The sequence below is a fragment of the Pseudophryne corroboree genome, chromosome 9 (genome assembly GCF_028390025.1).
Source record: "Pseudophryne corroboree isolate aPseCor3 chromosome 9, aPseCor3.hap2, whole genome shotgun sequence".
Taxonomy (NCBI): domain Eukaryota; kingdom Metazoa; phylum Chordata; class Amphibia; order Anura; family Myobatrachidae; genus Pseudophryne; species Pseudophryne corroboree.
Window position 1 is genome coordinate 24,440,713 of NC_086452.1, and position 14,672 is coordinate 24,455,384.

Below are 14,672 nucleotides of genomic sequence, written 5' to 3' on the forward strand. Positions count from 1 at the left end.
GCCCCCTAAAACCATCTGTAATGCCAGGGGCACCTGACGCTATGCGTCCTGCACCAGCCTTCAAAGTCTGCACTTGGAGGCCACAACCTGACCACTTATGGCTAATAGTCTGTCAGCACGCTACAGACACAGCAGCGACGCGTGTTTACCTGTCAGGTGACCGCACATGGGGGGTAATTCCAAGTTGATCGCAGCAGGATTTTTGATAGCAATTGGGCAAAACCATGTGCATTGCAGGGGAGGCAGATATAACATGTGCAGAGAGAGTTAGATTTGGGTGTGGTGTGTTCAAGCTGAAATCTAAATTGCAGTGTAAAAATAAAGCAGCCAGTATTTACCCTGCACAGAAACAATATAACCCACCCAAATCTAACTCTCTCTGCACATGTTACATCTGCCCCCCTGCAGTGCACATGGTTTTGCCCAACTGCTAACAAATTTGCCTCTACGATCAGGTCTGAATTACCTCCATAGAATGTAAAGTCCCGACCGTGTATTTGGCAAAGCTTCCAGTCTTTCTGTCTCCCTTATCCGTGAGGCCTGAACGGAGCTGCGCTTACGGAAGTTTAATCAAATAATATAATTGTATTTGGTTTGTCAATATGTAGAGATACCAAGACACACATTCCTTATCCCATTGAATTAAGTAAGAATTACACAATGTTTGTGGCCCCGATCGATGTAAACAGAGTTATACAATGTTACAGTTTCTGCCTGAACAAGTGCCATGGCATGTCACAATAGTTGTAATAAACACCTTGTATATTGAATGTGTCACAATGTGTGTTGTTAGATACCACATTCCAGTAATAATAACTGTCCTTTCATTTTGAAATATGTATTTTTAATAGAACAGGCTGAATGCAGTGTACAAATACACACACATATACACGTCACGTATACACATACACACACATATACACACACATATACACACACACACACACACACACACACACACACACACACACACACACACACACACACACACACACACACACACACACACACTATTATCCCTCCATCCTTATTATACTTCTTGCGGCTCCCATACAGCTGAGGTGTATCAGGGTAATGGCCAGAATCCCCAACGGTCAGGTCGGGGAATAGGGAAAATGAAAATGTTTAAATATCCCAATCCCCCCATCCTGACCGTTTTCAGTAGGGCTCGGGAATCTGGCGTTATGTACATGTTTGATATCCCGATCATTGATGATCGCCTATTAACGGTTTCGGCAGGAGACATTAGAATAGGGGGAGGGGGGGGGGGGGGAAGGTCCTAACTTAGATCTAAATAAAGCTGTCCAGCATCTGTGGGCTACATGCAAAAGCCGCCTGCACTTACCCTGCATGCAAATTAAATGTATTTGCTCCCCTTGAAGTGCAGCATGGTTTGCTCACAGTGTTGTACTGGGGCATGTAGGGCCCACCAGGGGAATACAGTGGTAGGGGGCCCATGTTTAGGGGTGTGGCTAGTGTCTAGAGGGGGAGTGTCCAGCCACCATCTTGGTTTGCCTAATCATTTTGCAAGTGTTGGTCCCCTAGATAAATATATACAGTAAATACTGCAGTGCATGCAAGATAATGTACTAGATTAATAACAGCATACCTCCCAACTTTCTTTTCCTGTGGAGCGGGACACTCGCGCGCACTCCTGAAAAGGGGCGTGGCCTACGAAAAGGGGGCATGGTTTCGCCGGAGGACCCGCGATCGCGAGTCACGCCCCCGTTTTCGTCACTGAGGGGGCATGCCCAGCGCTCTGTGAGCCGCTGGCATGCTCCCTCTCCCTCTGACTCCACTGAATAGACGCTGTGCGCATGCGCACAGCGTCTATTCACCGCTGCTCTGCTAAGCAGGGCAGCGAGAGACGGAGCCTACCAACTGCCCCCCCCCCCCCCCCCCACCGCGGGACACTGCGGCCTGCGGGTGGGACAGCGGGACAGTCCCAAAAAACGGGACTGTCCCGCGAAAATCAGGACAGTTGGGAGGTATGTAACAGTACAGTATGAAACCTGATCCCTAGAGGAGGGGGTGGGGCCCCAGGCAGTAGGGCCCACCAGTGGTTTCCCCTGTACCCCTGTGGGCCAGTCCAACCCTGTTTGTTCCTGATACAGGTGGAAATTCAGACCTGTTCGCTGCTGTGCGTTTTCGCACAGTGTGCGATCAGATCTGAACGGCGCATGCATATGCACCGCAATGCGCAGGTGCGACAGACCGCAGCCCCAGGCATCAGAGCCTAGCGACGGAATGGTGCAAAAAAAGCGATCGCGCTGGTGATCGCAAGGTGATTGACAGGAAGAGACCGTTTGTGGGTGGCAACTGACCGTTTTACAGGAGTGTCCGGAAAAACGCAGGAGGGACCAGGTGTTTTCAGGGAGGGTGTCTGACGTCAGCTCCGGCCCCGATCACCAGGAAACCATCGCAGCGGCTGAGTAAGTTCTGGGCTGAGCAGAGGCTGCACAAACTGATGTTTGTGCAGCTTTGCTACAAAAGCGATCACACCCCTGTACAGCACTTTACTCCTCCCCCTGTAGGCGGCGACTATCTGATCGCAGGGCTGCAAAAAACGCAGCCCAGCGATCAGATCTGAATTATCCCCCACAGTTACTTGCCTTTATGTAATTTTTATTTTATTTTCAGACCCACTGCATGACACGCCCTCTAGAAGTAACTACAGGTTGAGTCTCCCTTAGCTGTAATTCTAAAAAAGTGAATATTCCGAGAACCAGAATATTCCGGGCAGCAGTGACGTCTCTGGGAACTCTGTCTCCATCTCCTCCACCCCGCAGACTCACCTTACTGTTCTCCTGGCAAATTGTTGCTATAGGAATAGCTAACGGGACACTGACCTGACATATATAATTTCATTGTGTATAGCAGAAGGGGTGTATATACAGTGAATACAGTATATGAGGGGGGTATATTTACTATCCGATGGTTTGTCAAAGCCACTGATCATTGGCAACTTTGACCAATTAGTTTAGAATGGCGATAGAAATTCAGGCTAAGGCCCAGATTTATCAAGCCTTGGAGAGTGATAAATTGCACAGTGATAAAGTACCAGCCAATCAGCTCCTAACTGTCATTTTTCAAACACATCCCGTAACATGACAGTTAGGAGCTGGTTGGCTGGTACTTTATCTCCGTGCTAGTTATCACTCTCCAGTGCTTGATAAATGGGGGCCTCTGTCAGGCCTGTTTAGCACTCATTCCTATTGCCGGTTCAAACTATTGATGAGCGACTTTGATAAACCGACAGATATAATGTATATACCCCAAGAAGTTGTATCTGCAGCCTTTTTGCTGGTTCTCTGGCAAAAGTTCTGAGCTTTCTAGAGCTGGTCACGCCAAATATGATTCCACGGACACCTTTACACTAGGTCTCACTCCACAACACTGTGAGAGGATTATCAGTCGGAGATCATCTGGAAGGGGATAAAGGGGTTCTGCAGAGGTCAAACAATGGATCTGCTCTAAATTGGGCTTGTGTGTGTGTGTGTGTGTGTGTGTGTGTGTGTGTGTGTGTGTGTGCGCGCGTTTGTATGCTGGTGGTGGTGGTGGCAGGGCCGGCAACAGAAAACCTGGGGCCCCATTCAATGATATATCTGGGGCCCCCTCAGACAGATATCTATATACTGTATATACAGTTTATGTATATATATATATATATATATACGTATATAAAACGTAAGGATTAATATTGCGCCACATGTATGATAAACAGATGTTGTTTGAAAAGCTAGTCACTATGACACTCCCCTATGCTATTACCCTCAAAGAATATAGGGGTGGTAAAACCCTAAAGACAATGTAGGAATAGGAGGGGATGAGGGTTAGTAGCGACCTCGGTGTCAGTAAAGGTAGAAACTGGCAGTAGGTTTATAATTGTTAAAAGGCTATTTATTCACATAAAATTTCAAACATAAAAGAGATACATAAAAAATGGGACAATTTAAAACACAACTGAACTAAAAGCACCAAATAAAAGAGTATATAAAATTATCCTTATCTTAGAGAGAGGTAGGTACAGGTCATCCAACGCGTTTCGTCTGATGAGACTTCTTCACAGGGTAGGGACAAAATGAACCCTGACAGCTATTTATAGCCCTAGCCCTCAGTGGGAGGGTAGTGACATCATTAGGAGTCATGTGACATAATTTGTTAACACATATTCTTACACATATATATCAGTATACATGGCAATGGATTACAGCTTAGGGGAGAGTTGTACACAGTATTTGTAGTTAAAAACGAGTGTTTTTAAGACCCAATGTGCAGGAAATAGTCTTTAAAATCCATAAATAGCGGCATTTCCGCCACACTTCCGGTTGCGGCGGACGCGGCATGTCACTTCCGCCCCACATCCGGTTTCTTCTGCGCATGCGTCCGCGGCAATCCAGCGCGATCACATGGGCTGTATGCTTGTGCAGGATCAGGGGCTCACATGTCATAGAAAAGGCTGTAATATTCAGTGTCTCCATACAGCGGCGGCCACTTTCTGCAGGATTATGTCCATAGAATTCCAGTATGTAGCGGCCATTTCTTAGTAGTTCATTGTATAAAAATGACTCTCCAGTGTTCCCGGTCGTCATGGCAACGGTTCAATACATGGAAGTAATAAATGAGAGTGTCAGAATCACGTCATTCTTATAGTGAGATACCTAGTAGCTTTTAGTAGTACAAAGGCTTAATTAAATACAGTATTATTAATGAAGCAGATTATCTTAATGTTAGAACAGTAAACATATATAGTGAACTGATATGACACTAGAACATAAGGTGTGTATTAATACTACATCGTGACTGTGGTTGCAGAGGTATGGAAGTGTGTATCGAGTACTAATGTGATATAATAGGGACTAAATATCGTGCTCAGTGTAACTATATATATGCGGATAAATAAGGAGTATATTTCTTTCGTAGGCACTTATTTCTATTCAATACAGTACCTGATCTTCCCAGGTGGTCCCCCTTTCTGGTACTGATCAGACCCATCGCTGCTTGGCTTCCAAGATCGGGCGTATTTGGGCATTTCCAGCGTGGTATGACTGTAATATTTTTTTCGCCTTCCAGATTAATGCTCCGACCGCAAGTTTAACACTATTTTAATATCGTGAACCAATACTCCGAAGTGTACGGACTCGGGGGGTTGTGGGTGGGGGTGGGGGGTGGGGGGGGGGGAGGGGTGGTGGTGAAGGGAGGAGGGGGGAGGACAGTTTAGGTAATACATGCAGCGTGGGTTGGTGGTGGAGGGGGGTGGGGGAAGGGTGGGCGGGAGGGGGGGGAGGAGGGTGGGGGTGGGGGGGGAGGTGTTTATAAAATTGCCGGACGGCAAATTATTAAGGAGTAGAAGTACCGTATTCTAAAGGAAGGGGGCGATCTCGTAGTTGTCATTGAATCCTTTTGCCTGTAGTGTCTGTAGTTGAAATATCCAAAACATCTCGCAATGTGACAACTTATTAGCGAGATCCTCTCCTCTGTCTCCTAGTTTCACCAATTCAATGGCCTTGAAAGTCAGGGCTTCCGGATTAGAGTTGTGTGTATGGATGAAATGTTTAGACACGGCATGGCTCTCTACTTTATTCTTAATGTTTCTCACATGTTCTTGTATCCTTAATTTTAGGGGTCTCTTTGTCTTCCCTACATACTGTTTACCGCAGTTGCATTCCAAAAGGTATACCACTGATTGGGTGTTACAGTTCATATATTCTTTGATTCTGTACTCCTTTTTCTTTTCCATATCAGTGAATGTTTTCCTGTTAGGATGTAAATATCTACAAACATTGCACCGCCCACATTTATAGGATCCCACACATTTGGGCCATGTGTGGTCCTTTTCTTGGTGCGCCTTCAGCATGCTTGGGGCTATCAAGTCCTTCAAGTTTCGTGATTTTCTAAATACGATTTCAGGGTGGGGAGGGAGGATTTCTTTCAAGATTGGATCCATCAATAAAATTCTCCAGTGGTGGGGGCGTGGCTTGAGGCCTAACTGAGAGGAAGTGTCCCGAGAGAGCTCCTGCAGATCCAAACCCCTATAACCCCTCAAATAGGCTTTTACCCCACCTGTCTCTCCCCTATACCACCCCACAGTTGCCCCTGCTAATTAGGGTACTAAGGGAGTGAGCTGCAGAGCCGGAGCACGGGCTTGTCCTGTGCTTGCGGGTTGCGGCCTTCCCTGAGAGACGAAGCCGGGGCCTAAATTTATTCATACCCCCGCCCAGGATCGCCCACCGCCCGGCCGCTGAAACGCTGCCCCCAGACTTACCCTTATCATCACACCACCTACCCCTTGCCTGGGGAGGCCTGACAGGGAGGACGAAGGAGTAACGTGTGCTCCTGATAGTGCAGGGCCGGAGCCGAACTGAATTGCGGAGCTCCGGTGGCGGCGGCCATATTGGGTGTGGCGTCTGACGAGACGCAGACGCTACACCGCTCCAAGAAGCCTGCTGGCCGCTGTAATTGACGGGGGGACGGGCGGAGGCCGCTGAGGGGCCTGGGAGCATTTAACAGCGCAATAAACCCCTGGGGGCACTGCTACAAATCCCCATAAGAAGCTACACCATATATCAATGACGGCAGCCATCTTGGTTGTGGCAGACCAGGCAAGTCCTATATCACCTGCACTCTGCTGCCCCTGCTGGAGATGTGAAAACACAATCTCCCTATTATCACAAGAAATCTCAACCCAGCAAAATCTCAACCCAGCAGCTGATATTTCTTATCTCTTACATCACATCTCTTACATCACATCTTATACAACCACGGAAAAGTGTGTTGTAAAGCGGGACGCTCTCCCGTGGACCCCTCTCACTGTCTTCATCGGTTAATAGGACCAAAGACCTATAAATGATGTGATTTCACGGATGCCTGACTTCCCCCTCACCAGGACCAACTGTTGAACACGTAACATCCAAGTGGACCGTTCTTGTTACCACTCCTTAAACGGACGTTTTACTTTCACCAGATATTATGAGCAGAGCGAACACCAGAGCAAAAAAAACAGGTGCTTCTCAAGATATCTCACAACACTTCTCACGCCGGGAAAAACCGTCAGAAGCTTCATCTCCATCCTCACCGATGCCAACCCCCATCATGGATCAGACGGATGCACCCTCAACTAAGGCGGACATCCAGTCCCTCCAGAACATGATACTAGACCTTAAGAGTTCATTTACGACAGCTCTCCAGACAGCGATCAGGGAATTAAAATCTGACGTGGCGGCTCTGGACTCCCGCACAACCGCGTTAGAATCACGGGTGGACCACCAACAAAATCTCCACAAACAAGTGGGGGAGGACATGAGCTACCTATCCAGTGAATTGGAAATCCTTAAGGATAAGGTTGAGGACAGTGAAAATCGCGAAAGACGGAACAACTTACGCATCCGCAATGTTCCGGAATCTATCACAGCCTCTGAATTAGAACCATACCTCCAACGCTTGTTTCTACACCTGGTTCCGTCACTTTCAAATTCTACCATCTCGATAGAGAGAGCTCACCGCGCCTTGAGACCTAAACCAAAGGACTCGGAGCCTCCCCGCGATGTTATTCTCCGATTTTTGTCCTTCAAGATTAAAAATAGCATCACTCTGGCGTGCAGAAATTCAACCTCGATTTTATTTGAAGACTCCCGGCTTCAGATTTATCAAGATCTGTCACCAGTGACCATTGCTAAGCGACGTGATTTACGCTCTGTTACCTCCACACTGCGTGACAATGGTTATAAATATCGCTGGGGATTCCCTTTTCGCCTCATTGTGGAGATTGATGGCAAAATTTACACCATTCGCTCTCCTGATGATGGGGACAAATTGCTTCGAAAGTTGCAGCTGACCCCAGCTGCTACCTCATAGACGAGAAGCTCCTGCCGTTTAATTTTAATGTTTTTATAACGTTTAATCTACTCGATTTTGTTCGCAATCTTGCTCAACTGTTATGTAAGCCCTGTTTTAGGTTCCGATCCATACGCAATTGCGCATTAACTCTCTTCTTAGAAGGGTTCTTGCTGACAGACCTTTATGCCTCACGTAGTACTATGTTGTCGTCTCGCTGGGTTGGTCGGCAGCTGGGAGCCATTGCCGTATACATAGATTAATGGAATGTATCCTTTTCCGAAGCCGTGAGGGCTGTCTCTGGCGACCGACCTGCCCAGCGATCTTACCATTGGTTTTATTGTTAACACTAAATTGTTACTATTTGTTATATGATCACTCATACTATCGGGTTCTATAGTTCGGAATATCGCGCCCCTGAAGTAGATCTTAGGTTGCTACACAACGGTCCGCCCGACCCGTTCATTAGTGGTTTCGGGTGAGGGGCGTCAGTGTCCTATCTTGATACCTCCTCCCCCGAATCTTAGGGATTAAAGTTATTATCACGCATAGAGGGGCAATACCCTCGTCTGTTATATTGTATTTGTGTCCCGCCAGCGAGCTCTCTCACTTTTCTCTTCTTTGAGAGCTCAACCTTGGCAGCCGAGTATCCTGCCTACTGGATACTACGTCTGCTTTATTCCTTTTTGTTCTTCTTTCTTCTGTTCCCCTCCTCTTATAGACCCCGATTACAGTCCACCTGTATATTGACACCCCTGTAACCACAGAAAGTTTGTTTAACTTAACTAACATTGTTCGTACACAGAATTATATACTCCTATTTTGCTCTTTTTTTTTGTTGTTGTCTCTTTCGTCCATATTAGCAGAGTCCGGGACCCTAGAGATCTCCAGCGAATTACCCCCTCTTCAGCTTCAAACATGCCGCTAAAATGCCTGTCCATTAATGTCAAAGGGCTGAACACTCCCCAGAAACGCTCTCATCTCCACAGATCTCTCAAGACATTAAAAGGTGACGTGATTTTCTTACAGGAGACACACTTAAAATCAGATTCCCATCCCTCCCTGACATCTAAACAATTTCCTATGGTCTGGTACTCCAATCATACAGCAAAAAAACATGGGGTGGCTATCTTAATAAGGGGGTCCGTCCCTTTCCAATTCCTAGACTGTAAACACGACAATGAAGGCCGATACGTAATGGTGAGAGGTAAAATTGGACACGAGGAGGTTACCTTGGCTAACCTGTACTCTCCAAACACTGCCCAATCCAAATTCTTTCGTAAGTTTTTTCACGAACTTTACTCATATAGACGAGGTAAAATACTTGTTGGTGGCGATTTCAACATGACTCTCACGGGCATGGACAGGTCCGGCCCTTTGCGTAGTAGTCAAACCCCAAATTCCTCCGTATTACACAGGGGCATGGCCGAGGCTGGTTTGTTCGATGTCTGGCGATTCCTTAACCCGACCACCAGGGACTATACCTTCTACTCTAATCCGCACGATGTGTACTCTCGTATTGATATGTTCTTGAGTTGTGCACCTCTCTCCCGCACCGCTCGCTTTTCCTCGATAGTCCCACTTACCTGGACAGATCACGCAGCTTTAACTGCGACTTTTGACATTTTTGATATCCCTGACGGTAGACCGACATGGAGACTAAACGAGACACTATTGAAGATCCCTAAGTTTCAGGACTTAATTAAGACAGAACTTCGGGATTATTTCGCGGTTAATGTAGAAGGTGACTGTAATATAGCCACTATATGGGAAGCCCATAAGGCGGTTATCAGGGGATCCATTATCCAATATGCATCCCGCCGTAAGAGAGACTGAGAAAGCCAAATTGCCCTGTTAACGGATAATATTGCAACATTGGATCAAGAACATAAACGCACATGCTCTAAAAAAACTCTAGCCGAACTTTCAAAAGCACGTGATGACCTACAATCTCTCTTGGCGGAGAATATTGAGCGCTCGCTTCGATGGGCCAATCAATCATTTTACGATAAAAGTAACAAGGCACATACTTTATTAGCTAACCAATTACGTGCCAAAAAAGCTAATCAATGCATCCATACTATTAGACAACCTTCAGGTAACATTACCTATGACCCCAAAACAATTAATGGTATCTTTTCTCTAACGTCCTAGTGGATGCTGGGGACTCCGTCAGGACCATGGGGAATAGCGGCTCCGCAGGAGACAGGGCACAAAAGCAAGCTTTTAGGATCACATGGTGTGTACTGGCTCCTCCCCCTATGACCCTCCTCCAAGCCTCAGTTAGGTTTTTGTGCCCGGCCGAGAAGGGTGCAATCTAGGTGGCTCTCTTAAAGAGTTACTTAGAAAAAGTTTTTAGGTTCTTTATTTTCAGTGAGTCCTGCTGGCAACAGGCTCACTGCATCGAGGGACTTAGGGGAGAGATTTTCAACTCACCTGCGTGCAGGATGGATTGGATTCTTAGGCTACTGGACATAGCTCCAGAGGGAGTCGGAACACAGGGCTCGCCCTGGGGTTCGTCCCGGAGCCGCGCCGCCGACCCCCCTTGCAGACGCTGAAGATGAAGAGGTCCGGAACCAGGCGGCAGAAGACTCTCAGTCTTCATCAGGTAGCGCACAGCACTGCAGCTGTGCGCCATTGTTGTCAGCACACTTCACACAGCGGTCACGGAGGGTGCAGGGCGCTGGGGGGGGGGTGCCCTGGGCAGCAATGTATAATACCTGTATGGCGAAAAATACATCACATATAGCCCTTGAGGCTATATGGATGTATTTAACCCCTGCCAGATATCTAAAACTCCGGAGAAGAAGCCAGCCGAAAAGGGGGCGGGGCCTATTCTCCTCAGCACACAGCGCCATTTTCCCTCGCAGAAAGGCTGGTGGGAAGGCTCCCATGCTCTCCCCTGCACTGCACTACAGAAACAGGGTTAAAACAGAGAGGGGGGGCACTGATTTGGCGATATGTATATATATTGAAATGCTATAAGGGAGGAACACTTATATAAAGGTTGTCCCTGGATAATTATAGCGTTTTGGTGTGTGCTGGCAAACTCTCCCTCTGTCTCCCCAAAGGGCTAGTGGGTCCTGTCCTCTATCAGAGCATTCCCTATGTGTGTGCTGTATGTCGGTACGTGTGTGTCGACATGTATGAGGAAAATATTGGTGAGGAGGCGGAGCAAATTGCCTGTAATGGTGATGTCACTCTCTAGGGAGTCGACACCGGAATGGATGGCTTATTTATGGAAATTACGTGACAATGTCAACACGCTGCAAGCCGGTTGACGACATGAGCGGGCCGGCGAACAAATTAGTATCTGTCCAGGCGTCTCAAACACCGTCAGGGGCTGTAAAATGCCCATTTACCTCAGTCGGTCGACACAGACCCAGACACGGACACTGATTTCAGTGTCGACGGTGAAGAAACAAACGTATTTTCTTTTAGGGCCACACGTTAAGGGCAATGAAGGAGGTGTTACATATTTCTGATACTCCAAGTACCACAAAAAAGGGTATTATGTGTGAGGTGAAAAAACTACCTGTAGTTTTTCCTGAATCAGATAAATTAAATTCCCAGCAGGTGATAATAAAATTACCCCTCCGACAACAAGGAAAGGGGTATTACTCCACACTATATGGTGGTACTGAAGGCTAGGTGAGACCTATTCTAAATCTGAAAAATTTGAACACTTACAAGGGTTCAAATCCAGATGGAGTCACTCAGAGTAGTGATAGCAAAGAACAAGGGGACTATATGGTGTCCCGGGACATCAGGAATGCTTACCTCCATGTCCCAAAATTTGCCTTTTCTCACCAAGGGTACCTCAGGTTCGTGGTACAGAACTGTCACTATCAGTTTCAAGACGATGCCGTTGGATTGTCCAAGGCAACCCGGGTCCTTACCAAGGTAATGACCGAAAGGAGGATTCGTCTTCAAAGAAAATGGACGACCTCCTGATAAGAACAAGGTCCAGAGAACAGTTGGAGGTCGGAGTAGCACTATCTCAAGTAGTTCTACGACAGCACGGGTGGATTCTAAATATTCCAAAACCGCAGTTGTTCCGACGACACGTCTGCTGGTCCTAGGGATGATTCTGGACACAGTCCAGGAAAAGGTGTTTCTCCCAGAGGAGAAAGCCAGGGAGTTATCCGAGCTAATCGGGATCCTCCTAAAACCAGGAAAAGTGTCAGTGCATCATTGCACAAGAGTCCTGGTAAAAATGGTGGCTTATTACGAAGCGCTTCCATTCGGCAGATTTCACGCAAGAACTCTTCAGTGGGATCTGCTGGACAAATGGTCCGGATCGCATCTTCAGATGCATCAGCGGATAACCCTATATCCAAGGACAAGGGTGTCTCTCCTGTGGTGATTACAGAGTGCTCATCTTCTAGAGGGCCGCAGATTCGGCATTCAGGATTGGATGCTCGTGACCACGGAGGCCAGCCTGAGAGGCTGGGGAGCAGTCACACAAGGAGTGTGATCAAGTCTGGAGAATTCTCTCCACATAAATATACTGGAGCTAAGAGCAAATTTATAATGCTCTAAGCTTAGCAAGACCTCTGCTTCAAGGTCAGCCGGTATTGATCCAGTGGGATAACATCACGGCAGTCGCCCACGTAAACAGAAAGGGCGGCACAAGAAGCAGGAGGGCAGTGGCAAAACTGCAAGGATTTTTTGCTAGGCGGAAAATCATGTGATAGCACTGTCAGCAGTGTTCATTCTGGGAGTGGACGACTGGGAAGCAGACTTCCGCAGCAGGCACGACCTCCACCCGGGAGAGTGGGAACTTCATCGGGAAGTTTTCCGCATGATTGTGAACCGTTGGGAAAGACCAAAGGTGGACATGATGGCGTCCCGCCCGAACAAAAAATGGGACAGGTATTGCGCCAGGTCACGAGACCTTCAGGCGATAGCTGTGGACGTCCTGGTAACACCGTGGGTGTAACAGTCGGTGTATGTGTTCCCTCCTCTGCTTCTCATAACCAAGGTATTGAGAATTATAAGACATAGAGGAGTAAGAACTATACTCGTGGCTCCGGATTGGCCAAGAGGGACTTGGTAACCGGAACTTCAAGAGATGCTCACAGAGGACTAATGGCCTCGGGAGCTAAGAAGGGATTTGCTTTCAGCAAGTACCATGTCTGTTCCAAGAGGAACCGAGGCATCGGCCTTTAAGAAAGGACCTGCTCCAGCAGGGACCTTGTCTGTTCCAAGACTTACCGCGACTGCGTTTGACGGCATGGCGGTTGAACGCCGGATCCTAAGGAAAAAGGCATTCCGGAAGAGGTCATACCTACCCTGGTCAAAGCCAGGAAGGAAGTGACCGCACAACGTTATCACCACATGTGGTAAAAATATGTTGCGTGGGTGAGGCCAGGAAGGCCCCACGAAAAAATTTCAACTAGGTCGATTTCTGCACTTCCTGCAAACAGGAGTGTCTAGGAGCCTCAAATTGGGGTCCATTAAGGTTCAAGTTTCGGCCCTATAGATTTTCTTCCAGAAAGAATTGGCTTCAGTTCCTGAAGTCCAGACGTTTGTCAAGGGAGTATTGCATATACAGCCCTTGTGTGCCTCCAGTGGCACCGTGGGATCTCAACGTAGTGTTGGGATTCCTCAAATCATATTGGTTTGAACCACTCAAATCTGTGGATTTGAAATATCTCACATGGAAAGTGACCATGCTGTTGGCCCTGGCCTCGGCCAGGCGATTGTCAAAATTGGCGGCTTTGTCTTACAAAAGCCCATATTTGATTTTCCATTCGGACAGGGCAGAACTGCGGACTCGTCCCCAGTTTCTTCCTAAGGTGGTGTCAGCGTTTCACCTGAAACAACCTATTGTGGTGCCTGCGGCTACTAGGGACTTGGAAGACTCCAAGTTGCTAGACGTTGTCAGGGCCCTGAAAATATATATATATATATATATATATATATATATATATATATATATATATAATTCCAGGACGGCTGGAGTCAGAAAGTCTGACTTGCTGTTTATATTGTAGGCACCCAAAAAGCTGGGTGCTCCTGCTTCTAAGCAGACTATTGCTCGTTGGATTTGTAGTACAATTCAGCTTGCACATTCTGTGGCAGGCCTGCCACAGCCAAAATCTGTAAATGCCCATTCCACAAGGAAGGTGGGCTCATCTTGGGCGGCTGCCCGAGGGGTCTCGGCTTTACAACTTTGCCGAGCAGCTACTTGGTCAGGGGCAAACACGTTTGCTAAATTCTACAAATTTGATACCCTGGCTGAGGAGGACCTGGAGTTCTCTCATTCGGTGCTGCAGAGTCATCCGCACTCTCCCGCCCGTTTGGGAGCTTTGGTATAATCCCCATGGTCCTGACGGAGTCCCCAGCATCCACTAGGACGTTAGAGAAAATAAGATTTTACTTACCGATAAATCTATTTCTCATAGTCCGTAGTGGATGCTGGGCGCCCATCCCAAGTGCGGATTGTCTGCATTACTTGTACATAGTTATTGTTACAAAAAAATCGGGTTATTATTGTTGTGAGCCATCTTTTTTAGAGGCTACTTCATTGTTATCATACTGTTAACTGGGTTCAAATCACAAGTTGTACGGTGTGATTGGTGTGGCTGGTATGAGTCTTACCCGGGATTCAAGATCCTTCCTTATTGTGTACGCTCGTCCGGGCACAGTACCTAACTGAGGCTTGGAGGAGGGTCATAGGGGGAGGAGCCAGTACACACCATGTGATCCTAAAAGCTTGCTTTTGTGCCCTGTCTCCTGCGGAGCCGCTATTCCCCATGGTCCTGACGGAGTCCCCAGCATCCACTACGGACTATGAGAAATAGATTTATCGGTAAGTAAAATCTTATTTTATG

The 14,672-nt window shown here is 47.3% G+C and overlaps 1 protein-coding gene and 1 pseudogene across 3 annotated transcripts in view; one reads left to right on the forward strand and one right to left on the reverse strand.

Annotated features, from left to right (window-relative positions):
* Positions 1-14,672, forward strand: part of ERICH3 (glutamate rich 3) — a 205,718-nt gene that overhangs the window by 76,820 nt on the left and 114,226 nt on the right. The gene's annotated exons all lie outside the window — the stretch shown is intronic.
* On the reverse strand, positions 4,938-5,056 carry LOC134963651 (5S ribosomal RNA; annotated as a pseudogene).